Raw genomic sequence first — 13227 nt, 5'->3', positions numbered from 1 at the left:
GTATAAATGTGTAAGTCTCAACTCTATCTCTGTTGGATGGGATGTGTCTGTACATCTATCCTTATTGAGTACTGGTCAGTGTTTGTACTTGTTACCGGGCTAACATCTGCAACATCTTATACAATCCTTCCAGCAAGTCCAGGCACTAAGTAGTATTATTACTGCTGTTTCCAGCTGAAGGCAGAGAGCTGGGTGCACTCCCAGACAGGAAAGCCCCACTTGACTCTGAGCTCAGCTGTTCACTCAGTGGGATCACTTCCTTTCCTGGCTGTCAGATTCCTCCCTTACCATGATTCTCCAAGTCTGGCTGTCATTGAGAGTCATGGGTAACATGGAGGCTTGTGTCTTAGGGCGTTTTCCCTCAGTGAGGCAAGTAGACTTTGGAGGTTCTCTCTGTTTGGATTTTTCTCTCCAGACAAGTTTAAAAAATCAGGCTTGGGGACCTTTGTTCTTGCCATGGGTAGGTAGGCATTGCCCAGCTCTAGCTGTCTGCCACTTAGCAGCAGCATCAGCAGAATCACTATTGCAGAAATGTTGGGAAAGACATAATCAGAAGCCAATGCCAATCCTTCACATTGAACAAATTGGGTGTTATAAAGAAATCATCACCAGACTGGTGCAGTCACTATGGAAGACAGTATGGAGTTTCCTCAAAAAGTTAAAAATGGAACTCCCATTTGACCCAGTGATCCCACTTCTAGGAATATATCCCAAGAAACCAGAAACACCAATCAGAAAGGATATATGCATCCCTATGTTCATAGCAGCACAATTTACCATAGCGAAGATCTGGAAACAGCCTAAGTGCTCATCAGCAGATGAATGGATTAGAAAACTGTGGTACATCTACACAATGGAATACTATGCTGCTGTAAAAAAGAAGGAATTCTTACCATTTGCAACAGCATGGATGGAACTGGAGAGCATTATGGTAAGTGAAATAAGCCAGTCAATGAAGGAAAAATACCACATGATCTCACTCATTCATGGATAATAAAGACGATTATAAACTTATGAACAAAAATAGACACAGAGGCAGAGCAGCAACGAACAGATTGTCAAACTACAGCGGGAAGGCTGAGGAGGGTTGGGGGGCGGGAGTGGGAGCGGGGGTAAGAGATCAACCAAAGGACTTGTATGCATGTATATAAGCATAACCAATGGACATAAAACACTGGGGGGTAGGGGAGGCCGGGGGAATGTCAAGAGGGGGGAAAAAAGGAGACATGTAAATACTCTTTGTAATACTTTAAGCATTAAAACAAACAAAAAAATAATCACATTTTCATTATTTTTCTGATTTTACCCTCCTCTGTGCGAAATTGGCCTTTATTGTCTCAGGTGACATGTAAGTGTCCTGTGAGGAAAAAATAATAAAATTTTGTGCCTTTGACTGAGTTGATGGCAATATTGTTAGACATCGTCTTTAGTGGGACCCTTGGAGAGTTCCAGTAACAAATCCCCTTTTCTAAAAGCAGTTGCATAACCAGCAATTGTGACACCTACTGTGCTAGGCAGAGTGCTGTTTGGCTTAGTAGGAAGGGGGCTAAGAGATTCTAAATGCAAACCCTAGTTATCATCCTCTGATGAACTGTCCTAGCTTGTTTCCACCTCCAAATTTCAACCCGTTCTTTTGTGAACTTGATTTAGTGAGTTCTTACCTTGCCCAGTGTCGATGGGTCGGTGTTGATGGGCGACCTTTTTCGGAAGCTGCCTCTCCTCCTGCTATTGCTGGGACTGTCAGACGGAAAGCTGCATCCCACATTTATAGACCAACGTCTCTAGGGGAAGTGATCAGACATGAAGGGACCCCATTCAAGTGTGCTGATAAGGGAGGCGTGATACAGGCTGATTTCCAAGATCAGCACCTGCTAATGGTTGTGACATTTGTCAGTGCCTTTTGAAAGATGTTCATGGTGTCTAAACCTTGTTCAGAGGGCTTGTCTGTCCGTTTCTAGTTTAAATCTTTAAAGGCCTGTTATCTTTGAGTCATGTGGGTGCTGGTTGAATGGCAGTGTAGAGCACTCTGTAAGGCTACATACAGGTGCCAACTCATTGAGAACCCGTTAGAAAGGTGCCAGTGCTGTGCCCTGTCCATGGTATGCACTCAGCATTGGGAGATCAATTCTAGGGTGAGGACTGTGAGAGAGGGCATGGGTCACTTTGGATAGGGTGTCTCCCTGTTAAGTAATATTTTACATCAGGTGTGTGTGATAGGAAGTATTCAAACATGCACAGATTGAGGGATAAAGTGATGGATGCAGGAGGATTGGAAGGTACACAGTGTCTGAAGTGGGCGAGAGCCTGAATGCAGGCCTGGGGATTGTAAGCACGGCTGTTCCATAAATTGCTCAGCCCCGGTTCCTTTCCCAGAGTGCCTCTGGGATGAGAGTGAAATGTTTTCAGATGTCTGTGTCCTTCCATTTCTATGTTAGAAATTTCAGTCTCTATGTGAGGCTTCCTCTCACCTGTTCTTATTTAATGGCTCCCAAAATTCTAGAGCCCATTCTCTGGGCCTCAGGCTTTCCCCCGTTTAAGAGGTTGTTCTCAGTCATCTCTTCGGTTCCTACCACCAGGATCTTTGTGATTTTGTGCATCCTGTCACCATCTTGCTGTGTGGTGTATCACAGCTTTACAAAGCAAGAGTGTGGGAGAGGGAGATGATTTTGACGGAGAGCGTGGCTAATGTCTGCTTCTGCTCACTTGACGTGGGGCCATTGGTTTGGGTTCCTGCCTTCAAGCAGGCTCAGCATGTGTGCTGCCTGGCCCTTGCCAACCCCACTGTGGTTCTCAAACTGTGGACCTCAAGTGTAGTTCTGGTTGCCAAAGGCCCCATTTTGGGATTTGCTGAAATGTCAGATGCATAGAACAAACAATAGTTGACCTTTTCCCAGAGACTAGAACCATGGGTTTTATATGTGATGATAAGGAGGACAAAACCCAACTGTCCTGCATCTTATTTTTCTTGGACATTTGAGAGAAAGTGAATGATCCTTTAGTTGAAATTTGTGACACCCATTAGTGGGTGTGGCCCTTGGTTTTGCTGATGGTTGCTAATGGTTTCTCTGGACCCAAGGAATGAACCCTACTCCAGGTGTGGGGAGGGACACATCCGGGATGTAGCCTTTGAAGGCCCCTTGGGGCTTCCTGGTTCCTTGTCTTTCTCTCTCCCTCAACCCTAGGAGGTGGGGCAGCCTTTGACTTCTGCTAATCTAGGACCCACATGAGCGGTTTCTCAGAAGGTGGCTTAGCAGGCTGAGCACTGGGGCTCCCTTGTTGTCAAGCCCTAAGTGCTAAGTGATTTGATCTGCTGACTCTTGAAAGGGAGGGTCCTTTCAAGGCTGGCCAAGGCTTGGCTGGATCACAGTTGCTGGTGATAACGCAGATACCAATTCTTAATTGCCTCTGGGTGAAGGTGTCACCATAGCCGGGGTGTCCTGGTGACAGAGTCATCAGAATTTTGACCTTTCCTTGTGTTTTTTTTTTAGTGAAATGCACACATGTGTGTACACATTTGTACTTCATCTGTGTATATGCTTGGTCTGTGAATCTCTAGGTCCCTCAGCAGTCTTTCCAGACTCCTGCCTTGGTTTCCTTCTCTGGTGTAATCAATCTCAGGTCTTTGTTGGTATTGGGAGTTCACAGGGCCTCTAGCAGCAAATCTGTGTTCCCGAATTCTCTGGAGTTTTGTGTAAACTTTGGGTTAATTTTTATTTCTAAGGGTACATATCTCATGGGTTTTTTAATGAGCCTTGTGTTTTATTAAAGGTGATGAATCAGTGTTTTGGGGAAGGCAGAGTTTCTGTGCACAGGGTTTGGGGCCAGACAGACATGTGTGTGAATCTTGGTTCAGTGTTCGGCCTTGGGACATTATCTAATAATTTTCTCTGGATTAGTTTCCTCATCCATAAAGTATAGATAATATTGTCCCTATCATAGAGCTGTCATGACGATTATGTTAGGCAATTAACATAGGTTTGGCATATGTGAGTATTCCATAATTTACTGTCATCATCATTATTATTTACCATTGGGTCAGGTATTTTCAATTATTTTTCACCTTTCTCTCAGATTTTATACCATTTCTCTGTCAATATGATGTACCCAAGTTTTGGCAACTAATACACCTTATTTACAATGAGAAAACACTGATATTTTGGTTATGTTTCTTTACTCCCCAATGGATCCTTTCCAAAGCTTTTATCAGAATGATAAAAGGCAGGTAGAAAGACTTTTTAAAAAAAATTGATTTCAGAGAGGAAGAGAGAGATAGAGAGATAGAAACATCAACGATGAAAGAGAATCATTGATTGGCGGCCTCCTGCACTCCCCCCACTGGGGATTGAGCCCACAACCCAGGCATGTTCCCTTGACCAGAATCGAACCCGGGACCCTCAGTCTGCAGGCCGACACTCTATCCACTGAGCCAAACCAGCTAGGGCAATATAGAGACATTTTAACCTCACTCTGAAATTTATATTTTCAATTGGGGATAGAGTTTGATACATTCTACTACACCTATGCATGCGCATATACCTTGTCATAAATGTTTAAGAGGTTTGAAAAGGCCAGTCATTTACTTTAAGACATGTTTGCAGATGTCTGTGTTTAGGCTTTGTTCCTTTTTTACCCAATTTCCCCACTGATGTCCACATTCAGTGTTAGGTTTGTGGATTCTGCTTTGGAAGTCAAAGTGGAGTATGTGTGGGCCAAGAGGCGCTTTTCATTTATTCCCAGAGGGGGAAGTGGCTGATGGGCACTTCCTTTTTGCTGCTTTCTCTCTGAGCACCTCCTGCTGGTTTGCCATTCACTGGCTATACATTGCTGCTAGTTGGCATCATTTCCTGCAAATGCAACAAATTGGCTCCATATATGGCTGCAGGTGGCACTATAGTGGCATTTGTCTATTGATTCAGGCACCTTGAGTTTCACATGGAGGAGAAACTGCTTTGTCTGAGATGCAGAGAAAGGTCATGTCATGGAAGCCACACTGAAAGTTGAGTCTTTTTTTTTTTTTTTTAAATATATTTTATTGATTTTTTACAGAGAGGAAGGGAGAGAGATAGAGAGTTAGAAACATCGATGAGAGAGAAACATCGATCAGCTGCCTCCTGCACACCTCCTACTGGGGATGTGCCCGCAACCCAGGTACATGCCCTTGACCGGAATCGAACCTGGGACCTTTCAGTCCGAAGGCCGACGCTCTATCCACCGAGCCAAACCGGTTTCGGCGAAAGTTGAGTCTTAATGTTGTGGTTACAACTACCAAACCCTTACTAACGAGCCCCCCGAAAACGCTTTTCACTCTACAACAACCCATCGTCATGGTCAGCAGCATAAACAGCCTCACGTAATCACCCACATTTCTTTTTAGCGATGAAGAGACTGTAGCTCAGAGCACTTCTTGCTCCTCTGCAAAAGTGGCAGAGCTGGGGTTCTAGTCCAGATGTGCCTGAAACCAGAACCTTGACCTAGGACATGCCATTTGTCTTCTTCTTCTACTTGTCCGAGAGATTCTCAAGGGCTGGGGCGTACATCCTGTGTCCACCCAGAGTGCAGTAAATGTCGAAAAAGTGAATGAACGAACTAATAAACGGGCCTACTTCTCTGAGCCTCAGTTTCTCTGTGTGTCACTTGCCTGCTTCTCCTACATGGGGTTTATGAGAATCAGATAAGACAGCAGCTCTGAGTATGCCAAGTGGCAATCATACCTGAGTCAGGGAGTTCCCTCCATCTTCAGGCCTCCTTTCTCCTGTCTCCACTCCCTTTCAGAATGCACTGGGCGGGATATGGGCTCCTGTGGGTGGTCAGTTTGGACACCTCAAGGATGAATCCCCTGAATTCTCATGATGAAACAGACATTGTTATCCGCCTGCCCACCTCCCCCATGAGGGTTTGTTGCTTTGTAGCTCTGGCTTACTCTTCTCTCCTAAAATGTATGACAGAATTGAGATCATGTCACTCTCTTGCTTACACTTGTCAGTGATCCACCATAATAACACATTTATCTTTAGCCCTGGCTATGGAGGCTCTGTGTGGTTTGACTCCTGCCTTCCTCCGTGTCCTTCTTCCCCAACCCTTCTTGCTGATTCCTTTAGCTGCACTGGCTCTTTTAGTGTTTTCTTTATCCCTACCTTGTTGCTACCTTAGAACCTTTCCACATGCTGTTCTCATTGCTTGGAACCCTTTCCTCACACTTTGCCTAACTCACTCATCCTGCAATTCTCAGCTCACATACCAGTATCTCCCTGAGGGGTCTCCCCTGGCACCTCCTCTGAGTCAGGTTACACTGCATCATTAATCTTTTGTTTTTTCCAGCATCTACCTGTAGTTTTCCTTTTTCATGGAATTTGTAGTCATGTGGCCTTTTGCTGGCTCATTTGCTTAATGTCATCTCCCTCACAAGCTTCATGAGGGAAGGAAGCATTCTTGCCTGGTATTTGCTCAAGTGGCACAGAGTAGGTGCTAGATACATATTCATTGAATAAATGAGAACATTTTCCTCCTAATGGTAAAAGTCAACCATGTTCAACATAAACAGCTTGGAAAAGATATGAGAAAGAAAATAAAAGTCATTTGCAATCTTACATCTGTGATTTGGCAATCACAGCCAGCATTTTGGATTAATTTATTTTATGTAATAATCACATCTGGAATCATATTCTAAATCATCTTGTATCCTAATTATTTATTTATTTATTTATATTTTTTAAAAATATATTTTATTGATTTCTTACAGAGAGGAAGGGAGAGGGATAGAGAGTTAGAAACATTGATGAGAGAGAAACATCGATCAGCTGCCTCCTGCACACCCCCTACTGGGGATGTGCCCGCAACCAAGGTACATGCCCTTGACTGGAATCGAACCTGGGACCCTTCAGTCCGCAGGCCGACGCTCTATCCACTGAGCCAAACTGGTTAGGGCCTAATTTTTTAGTGAGCATTTGCTTTTAACACTAAATATTCTATCAAAGCATGAATTTAAAGCATTAGTGGGATATTTCTCACTAAGAATTTGTTATAAAAAAAAGAAAAATCCTGTATTGTTTGACATTTAAATTGTTCCCAAATTTTCACCATATAAACAATGGTGTAGTATCCATTCTTGCCCTTATATCTTCCTCTGCATCTCTGGTTATTTTTTTGGGAACTCCCCAGAAGTGTTAATTTATCATACACATTTCTAAGAATATGAATATTTTCAAAAGAGAACATTCAGAAAGCCAAGAGACATATGAAAACATGCTCAAAGTCACTAATCATCCGAGAGATGCAAATCAAAACAACAATGAGGTACCATCTTACACCTGTCAGACTGGCTATCATCAACAAATCAACAAACAACAAGTGCTGGAGAGGATGTGGAGAAAAAGGAACACTCGTGCACTGCTGGTAGGAATGCAGACTGGTGCAGCCACTATGGAAGACAGTATGGAGTTTCCTCAAAAAACAAAGAATGGAACTCCCATTTGACCCTGTGATCCCACTTCTAGGAATATATCCCAAGAAACCAGAAACACCAATTAGAAAGGATATATGCACCCATATTTTCATAGCAGCACAATTCACCATAGCTAAGATCTGGAAACAGCCTAAGTGCCCATCAGTAGATGAATGGATTAGAAAACTGTGGTACATCTACACGATGGAATACTATGCTGCTGTAAAAAAGAAGGAACTCTTACCATTTGCAACGGCATGGATGGAACTGGAGAGCATTATGCAAAGTGAAATAAGCCAGTCAATGAAGGAAAAATACCACATGATCTCACTCATTCATGGATAATAAAGACCATTATAAACTTATGAACAAAAATAGATACAGAGGCAGAGCTGCCTCAAACAGATTGTCAAACTGCAGCGGGAAGGCCGGGGAGGGTTGGGGGGCAGGAGGGAGGGGGGTAAGAGATCAACCGAAGGACTTGTATGCATGCATATAAGCATAACCAATGGACATAAGACACTGGGGGGTAGGGGAGGCCAGGGGATTGTCAAGGGCTGGGGAAAAAAGGACACATATATAATACCCTTTGTAATACTTTAAGCAATAAAAAAAAAAAAAAGAATATGAATATTGTCAAGATTCCCGATTTGTGTGAGATGTGGCTTTCTGTTGCCAGCCTCAAGCATGTGGATTTATTGTAGGGGAAAGTGAGTGCCAATTAGTGAGATTTCTGAATTATAAATTATTCTGGAAAGGAGAGCAGTTTGACTTTGTTGGACATCTCAAAGTAGGTTTTGTTTGTTTTACGGCACTACCTAGAAGAGCTCTCTGCTCCAATAAACAGATAAGGGTTATTTGTCCTTGGAACATATCCTTGTTTTTCTTTATTTAACAGTTTTTTTGTGTGTGTTTTTTTAGTAAGAGATAGGAAGGGAGAGAGGAGAGAGAGAAAGATAGAGATAGGTAGATAGATAAACATTGATTTGTTGTTCCACTTATTTATGCATTCATTAGTTGATTCTAGTATGTGCTCTGACCAGAGATCCAACCTGCAACCTTGGTGTATTCGGATGATGCTCTAACCAACTGAGTTATCCGTCCAGGGCAAAATATATCTTTATGTAAAGGGAAAGTCTGATGTCCCTGGCCCCGGCCTCTCCTCTTGTTTTCAGTAATGTTATGTCCTGAGGTGTGAGTGGGGCCTGGATTAGTGGTAATCTATAATAATAAAAGTGGAATATGCTAATGAGACTGGACATCCTTCTAGACGACCTTCCGGATGAAGCCGAGGCTGCGAGGGAAGCCCGGTCTCAGGTGCCAGAGGGAAGCCGGTGCCAGCAGTTGGGGGAAGGAAGGCCTACGCTCTCTTTTTTTTTTTTTTTTCCACTTGTAACATGCTTTTATTTTTTTTTTAATTTTTTAAAATTGTTTTATTGCTTAAAGTATTACAAAGGGTATTACATATGTCTCCTCCCCCCCCCCCCCCCCCCGCCCTTGACAATCCCCTGGCCTTCCCTACCCCCCAGTGTCTTATGTCCATTGGTTATGCTTATATGCATGCATATAAGTCCTTTGGTTGATCTCTTACCCCCCCCCCTCCGGCCCCCCTACTCTCCCCGGCGGAAGGCCTACTCTTGCACAAATTTCGTGCATCAGGCCTATAGTAAGTTTGTATATCCATCATTCATCCATCCATCTATTCATCCATCCATTTACCCATTCATCCATCCATCTATCCATCCATCCATTTACCCATTCATCCACCCACATATTCCTCAGATATTCATTAAACACCTACTATATGCCAGCCACCAGGAATGCATCAGTGAGGCATGGTTTCTCCTCTCGTGACTTGTAGTCAGACAGACAGACACAGAAGAGTAAACTCTCTTTAATAAAATAATAAACGTTTTGAAAGAAATGAAGAGTTGGGATGGGAATAGTGGAGGACTCCTTAGATGAGGTGATTTCTAAGTTTACTTAAAGCAGGGGTGGGGAACGTCCTGCCCGCAGGCCGCATCATTTGGTCTGCCCCTGCCAGGGCAACCACAGGCATGACTCAAAAAATTCAATAAATCTAGGAGCTTTTTTTCATAGAAACATAATTTTTAAATTGGTAGTTTTGTATGGCCCTTAAATGATGTTATAAATATCTAAATGGTCCTTGGCGGAAAAAAGCTTCCCCACCCCTGACTTAAAGGATAAGAGGAAACTACTCATTCAGGGTCAGGGGAAGAGGGAGAGGGAAAGGCTTGTGCATGCCTGCTGCCTGCAGTGGGCAAGAACTGTGGTTGGTTTGAGCAACTCAGCAGTGCCAGTGTGACTGAGTAGGGAGGGGTGGGAGAGACCGCTGGTGGGGTGGGGAAGGAGAGGAGGCTGGAGGCCCAGGCCCAGGGCCCACCTTGTGGGCTGTGGTGAAGAGTGTGGATTTTCTTCTGAGTGGGATGGGAAGCTGTTGGAGGGTTTAACCAGGAAGTGATGATTCGGTTTATGTTTTGAAAAGTCCATTCTGGCTGCTTTGTGGAGTCTGAGGAGGGACAGAGTGGAAGCAGAGAACCTTGCTGGTGGATTTGATGGTGATTTAGACAGTAGGACAACAGGATCGGTCTCGGCGCTGGACTAGGCGTGAGGGAATCAGAGACTTTCTGTGTTTTTAGCCTGACCCACTAGCTCGGGGGTGGTGGTACCTTGTCTTGAGTGAGGAAGAGTGAGAGCCTTCTATGTTCTCCCTTCTAGGCCCCTCATTTCTCCCAATGAATTTCTCCCCATATTTAGTTTATTATCCCTCTGTCAAAGGCATCTGCTCTGTGCTCACCTCCCTCAGCACTCTGCTCCTTGGTTCTTGATGGCTCACACACTGGCCTCCTCCTGGGTAACTCTGCCTGAACTCCATGGAGCACAGAGGTTCCTTAGAGGTGCTCACTTTGGGGGTTAGAAGGTGATTCTAGATGGGGCAGAACCACAGTCCCCGGCCTCTTTCTAACAGAGCAGCTGTCTCCTCATCTGTTTCATGTATCAGGTTTGTTTGTAAGCTTTTATTCAAAGAAGTGGGTCATTAGCCTTTTGGAAAATTTGAAAACCACTTCTTAAAAGGTGTTATTTCCTTAGGAAGACCTCCAGGAGTGATGCCAGTGGGGGAGACTTTAGGCCACAGGAGCAGGTGAGTGGGAAAGGTGTTTCGGGCTGTTTACTCCCCAGCTGAGCTTAGAGACCTGGGGGTGGGGGTGGGGGCCAGAGAGGCCATATGGGGTGGAGGGAGGAGGAGGGTGGTCTTTGGAGCCAGCATCCTGACTTGCAGCATGAGAAGCGGGTGGGCTACTCGGCCTGGCAATGGGGTCACTCATTGCACACCCTGTCAGGCACCACCCAGGGTTACCCAGAGTCTCTAATGGAGACACAGGGTCAGACTGCAGAGGGAGATGCACCTGTTACAGTCACGGGGGGAGTGAGGGTCTCCATGGCTGGAGCAGAGGTGTGAAGAGTAAGCCAGGGCCTGCCCAGCTTTCCTCACGGTCCTGAGGAAGACGGCATTCGATCATGTCATACTCAGTGTCTACCATGGGCCTGGCACTGTGCTCACACACAGGTGGGAAAGTTCTGGGCTTGGAGTGGCATTCAGCTCTCCCCTGGGAAAGTGTCTCCCAGCTTTAGTTTATCTTATGTACAAACCAAGGGCCAGGAGACTTTGCAAGGTCAAAGTGCAGGGTTGTCCTACCCTCTAGCTCAGAGACCCTTTGAGGGCTGCTGATTGGGGATTTTTTTTCTTCTTCAAGGCTGGGCTTGTCGTTCATATTTGACAAAAGGTCTGGAGTCAAGTAATAAACTCGCAGCATGATTTGCTCTGGGCTCCGACCCCTACTACAGGACAGGGACTCTGCCACAGGCCCTGGGGTCCCTCCATGGTTTGTGCCGCACGCTAGAGAACTGGCCTCCGGTAGGGCCTCTCACAACTCCTGTTTCCCGAGGCCAGCTGGGGTTACTGAGGGAGCCGGACACTAGTTCATTCCCAAGACAGAGTCCATCCGAAGCCCCCATTCTTCCTGTGGTGGGGATTTTATCACAACCCTAAGTTTCTCCTCAGCGGTCTTTTCCTGGGGCCAGGCCTTTTGCTGTCGGCTTTGGCCGGTGCCCTGAGGTAGAGGGTCATTTTTGTGCTTTGCCATTTCTTCACGCTTGGCTGTTATGGAGCTGTTTTCATCTGACTGCAAAGCCCTCTGGTTCCCTGCCCTTCTCTGCTCACAGCCCTGCCTGCCCAGGCTACGTGGGACTGGGATGTTGGTGGGAGGGGGAGCTTCAGGCTCTCTCCCTCAATGGCACTGCTGTTGGGCACATGAGAACTCCACTGCTGCCTGCCACACTCTGCAGGGCCAGGGAAGCTCCGAGGTCCAGCTGTGAGGTGCGGCGTCTCACAGTCACCCACCTGGACCCAGCTTTTCTCTCGGTGGTCTGGCTGCTTTCCGTTGCCTCTTTCCTCTGTACGCAAGGCCTCAAATATCTCTGTGCTTTGCAGTCCTTTATTTTCTTAGGAACTCCAAAACTTCTCCCTTCTTCCTCCCTCTCTCAACGAGGGAACCTCTCCTGTGTGTGTAGATTTTCCGTGTGTCTTTCTATACCCCATCCTCTCAGGGCCCGGCCTTGGGCAACTCAGGCTCTTGGTCCATTTTCTGAGGAACCCTTCCTTCTCTGAGGCACTGAACACTGAATTCATAATATTCTCTGAGGGGCCAGAGGAAACAGGAACTATCAGGGAGAAAGCCCTTAGCAAAGCAGAACCAGCTACTTTCTGTGAGTATAAGAAGCTCTAGGGCCATCTTTCATATTTCCTCTCCAGTCCTAGAATTAGCACTTTCCCCAAGGAGCCCTGATTACTTTTATGAAGAATGATATCACAAAACAATATGGGTGCTAGGTATTCTTTTTGCTGTTCTGGGTGGGAAGGTGTTTTGTTTTAAAATGGAAGTGAAATTCACGCAACATAAAAGTTAACCATTGTCAAGGGAACAATTTGGTGGCATTCAGTATATTGAGAATGTTGTGCAACCACCACCTCTATCTAGTTCCAAAACATTTCCATTACTCCTAAATAAAAGCCTTATTCTGCCTTACCTACTCTCTGTTCTTCTGGCACTCACAACTTTGTATTCTGTTTCTACGCATTTAGCTAGTCTGAATATTTAATATAAAATAAACTGTACAATATGTGGTCTTTTGTGCCTGGCTTTGTTCACTGAGTTTAATCTCAAGACACTGAGCACAGTTTTTATGGTATCACCAGACTGTTACCTGCTGTGTTCTCTCCAGCATTTAGCATTTGGTCTGTGCTTTTCTCTGTGTAACATGTGGTGATGGGGACATTGGATCCCAGCCCCTGTGTGATTTTCATGTTGGGCCAAGAGGCAAAAGAAAGCACATGGAGTTGGAGAGGAGAGGGCAGAGGTATGGGAAGAAACGTCTTCATCGTGGTCACGACTGTCTCCTAGTGCCCTACATAAATTAATCCTGGCCGTTGCTGCCTCATCATTCACATTATTGATTTTTATGTCCTTAGTATGTATAGTGCTTTTACGTATCATGAACACACTACAGAACTCCCATTTGTAGGAATTGAAGACAAGTGAGTCATTTTTCTGCATGAAAACAAGATAATTATTAAAGAGATGATTACAAAATACCCGAAACCCTATTCTTGATTTTCTTGCACGTGTTCATTCAAGGTGACACTGGTTCCAAAGAATAGTTGACATGTTCAGAACACTATTGAACTTGGCTCCTTAATCACAAGG

This window comes from Myotis yumanensis, unplaced genomic scaffold, assembly GCF_028538775.1.
Source record: "Myotis yumanensis isolate MYYU_CA2020_CCGP unplaced genomic scaffold, mMyoYum1.0.hap1 SCAF_7, whole genome shotgun sequence".
Classification (NCBI taxonomy): Eukaryota; Metazoa; Chordata; class Mammalia; order Chiroptera; family Vespertilionidae; genus Myotis; species Myotis yumanensis.
The sequence above is the reverse complement of the archived record's forward strand: the minus strand, read 5'-3'. Positions refer to the sequence as shown.